We start from the raw sequence: 4,191 nt of genomic DNA, 5'->3' as shown, positions 1-4,191 counted from the left end.
TAGCACCTTTAATGGCTCTGCCATGATGATTTAGAGAGCGAAGCTTAATCCAGAGAATAAAAAGAGACAACAGTTTATAGCACAGGAGCCGTGACTTCTCTAGAGACAAAAAATATCAAGTTGTGAAGTTAAGATACTGGAGGTGTTAAATTAATGACAGTCTGTGGGGAAATGTGTCATGCAATTGCTTGCTGTTGTGATGGAGTTTTACTGTTGCCTCATCTCCACCATCGCTAATTAGAGCCATGAAACAAAAGCCAATACTCATCAGACATTAGCTGCCTGCCTGTGGTCGTGTCTAATTTCTCTCAGAGGGTTTCATGCAAAGTTATTATTTCGTAAAGATTAAACAGGAACGCGTTTCTATCATAGTTTTCTGCACCTTCCTGTAAGGTTCATCTGTTAAGCTCAGTATTTCTTGCATTATCTCCTGTGACAGGAGTCAGCTTCTTCTGTAGTTCCAGTTGTTTACTCCTCGGGACCCAGTCACACCGGCATGACAATGACGTTTTGCAGCAAATTTGATTCAGTTATGGTAATGTGGAGTTGCCCGGAGGATTGAAGGAGATTCACAAGGCTTTTAAGTCTTTTTTGCACTTGGTAAATAGATGTTGCACTGCAGTCTCACTGCGTCCAGAGGTCCAGGATGAAATCCGACTTTAGGCCCTTTTTCTGTTTTGTTTGTCAATTTTCTTGTTTCCTTAACAAAGCTAATCCTTTCACAAAAGCTTTGATGACTAAATACACAACTGAATAACTTTAAAAAATTTTTTTTTTTATAAATGATGATAAGCTGCGTGGGCCTTTTACGGGAGTTTATACTAAATGAAATCATTAAATACAGAGCTCTGTGTTTTGACATTTATCTGCAGCTTCTAAATAAAATCGGGCTCTTATAAAACGACCTTGAGCAGGTTACATCGGGTTTATTCCCCACTGCACACAGAGTAATAAAAGAAATTGATACCAAAATGGACTACTAATCAAAAAACACTAGCTGACATTTACTGTCGCAGATTTGATCAGAGAGACGAATTACCCGTGTCCTTGAATGCGATTCGAGGCTCAGTGCGACCTTTGACCCAGGTGTGCCGTGAGAGCACGTTTTCTGCAGGTCACAAGGGAGGCCTATAACCATGTTGTTAGCAGTGACGGCAAACAAACACACACACACACATTCACACAACAACAAACTCAGCAGAGGGTAAAATTGGAATAATACACAGGCAGCAGGCGGAGGAAGAGCTGCCGCCTGTCAGTCAGTTTGTGTATTCAGAGCAGGACTGTTGGCAACACGACACCGTATGCTCAGATGCCATAGTTGTGTTGTGAAAGCTCACACATGACATCTTAGTGGTTCATCTCGATCAACACGTGGTTTTGTGTCTGGGCACAAACCTAAAGGGGTACCACTAAAAGCGTTGATGATGATCTTGATTGTTTTTGTTTTCCTGCCTATATATTTTTTAAAAGTCTTTTATGACTTTGTTCAGACTGCAGGCATATCCAATATTTATTTTCTCAAATCAGATCCGAGTACCAAGACTGATCATCTATCTGCACGAGTTGAGTTTTCCAACACAAATGCATGAAAAATGAAGATCCATCATGTCGCCCCCCGAGCAAACATGCCGGCAGTGTCGCAGGAGCAGAAATGTTATTTCAGCAGGACTGTCCACGGGCTGTTGTTCTCTGTGTTGTCTTCCATACTGCTCTGCATGGATTTTGGTCAGCCTCCCTGACGCACTACCATGAACTGTGGATTTGACTGGCAAGTGACACAGAGAAAAACTTGGAAATCTTTGAGCATCCAGGGCATCCGGGCTGAGATGCATCTGCAGAAATCTGATTCAAATCGCATTTCAAAACCACCTCCAACTGCGGTTTGGTTCCGATTTATGAAAAAAATATTTTTTTTTGCTGTTCAAACTAAAATCAATCAGAAAAAAAAAATCAGAAAACACGGCAAGAAAATAAAGGTTGAACCAAGAGACAGTCATGTTGCGGCAGTACTAGAGGGAAATGCCTAATGACCTGTCCCATAACACATAAAGATATGTCAAAAAATATATCTATCTATGAGGAGTCCCACCTTTCACAAATACTTCAATGAAAACTGAAATGTGTATTCCTTGAAGTTTGACAAATTAAATGAAAACTGAAAACAAACGAGTTCAGTGAATACAAAAGAAACCTGCAGGCCCCAAGACACTTGAAGACAAGCTGGTCTCATGAATACATAGCACTACACGGCCCTGGCGCAGGTAGCCATGTTGATCGGTGGCTTCTGATAGTCGCACAGCTAGGTTGCAGGACCCTAGGAACTTGCCTCAATCAGACAGAACAAGACAGGGAACATATCTCAACGGGGCCAAGACAGACCAGATATTCTGGCTGACAGTCTGTCTGCAATGTGTCAAGGACAGAATGGGAACCACCCAGGTGTGCCATCCCTCCCACATCTCTTAAGCCTTCACGATAAAGTATTGGGACTGCAAAAAAAAAACAAAAAACAAAAACAAAATGGCATAAACCACCATAAAATGTGAAACACTAACAAAAAGTAACACTTTTGGAGCAGAAAACATTAGATGTGCACACTACTCAGCCCTGCGTTAGGCATCATGGTTAATGAGCCCATTCACTGCAAAGGAATCAATATTTTTATGTGTTATGTTTGCCATTAATATCAAGAAAAAAAGTAAAGTATTGACATGTAATTTGTGTATTGATTGAAAATAGCAATTACATCTCGAATCTATTTGACATTTTTTCCCCATTCCATTACAGTGTAAGTAGCTGTTTTATGGCATCCACTCCATTTTCAGTGTCTTTATTGGGTATTTCATAGAAAAGATAGAACTGTGAGAGAGAGACAGAGAGGATGACATGCAACAACGATTGCCAGGTGTTTAACTCGTGCGAGACATCCCCCGCTACATGACATGCACCTGGGCCAGCTGTGCCTCCAAGGTGTCTCAGTTGTCCAGCGTCGGTCTCGTACTGAAACATGCTGTACACACATGTAGTACATCGGAGCGGGGATATCACAAAGTTTCAGGACAGTTCACGCTACATTTGACAGCAAAAGTCAAACCTGCGCACATTTCCATACACGGGCAAGTGGCTGAGTGGCCGTGTGCCGTGGCATTTAGGCATGACTGACCGTGTTTGTGTGTTTGTTCATGCAACCGAACCTGTTGCACCCCCACCATTTTTCATAATTTGTTTTGGTCCACTTGGGCTCGGATATATTAGCACAGGATGACAAAGCAATCACTGCCAGGGAGAGCACCAAAAATGACAGGAGGACATCTGAAAGTCAAATGTTATTTATAGTGCAGGACGGCGGTTGAATTGAGCCTCGGGGCTAAGATGAATATCCCAGACAGACATCTCCAAAATTAATCAGGTGATCATGGAAGAGGATTGCGGAGGAGCACTTCATTTTCATCCATTTAGGATGGGTGAGAGCACACGAAGGACGTGATGAGGGAGGCAGGCAGGGAGAAAAAAATAAAAAATGAAAAAATAAAGAAAATAAATGAGTTTTGCTGCGTCACATGATTTTCCCCGGGGTGAGGATGTCATGAGCCTTTGCGTCTAATGAAAGTAGATACATTTCAGACTGTATTAATGCTTTAGGGGGAGAGGAAGCAGATACGTCCCGGATGGCCTTAAAAAAGATATGTGGATCAAAAGGGACGATATGGCCTATAGGTTGTGTTGACAGTTGGGCTGAGCGTGTTGTGATATCCCTTTGGCGATAAATATTGACTTCTACCCAGCGTCCAGGCTCAGTTTATTGTTCCCACGGAGCAAATGTTCTCAGCATTTGACCCATTTAACAATTTTTTTTTTTTTTTTAACAATTTAGTGGGAAGAAGCAGCCACAGCAACAACATCTTGAGGACCAAATTCAGTGTTTATTCTTCCTTTTCTATGGTTCAACATACTTTGTATTGTACTAACGCGGCTCACATATGTTAAGTAGGTGTATCAGTGTATTATAATAGGTGGGAGGGGTGATAAATGAAGGTCAGAGGTGTTATTAAATGGGGTCATGCATGAAGGGAGCGCCCCAGGGAGGGACAGGGTTAAAAGTCTTCGATCTGGAAATAAAAGATTAATTATGTTGTTTGAAAAGTTGTTTTTCCTTATTCCTACATTGATCACGAAGATGAAGATGAG

This window comes from Acanthopagrus latus, chromosome 16 (assembly GCF_904848185.1).
Source record: "Acanthopagrus latus isolate v.2019 chromosome 16, fAcaLat1.1, whole genome shotgun sequence".
Classification (NCBI taxonomy): domain Eukaryota; kingdom Metazoa; phylum Chordata; class Actinopteri; order Spariformes; family Sparidae; genus Acanthopagrus; species Acanthopagrus latus.
Note: the sequence above shows the minus strand (reverse complement) of the source record.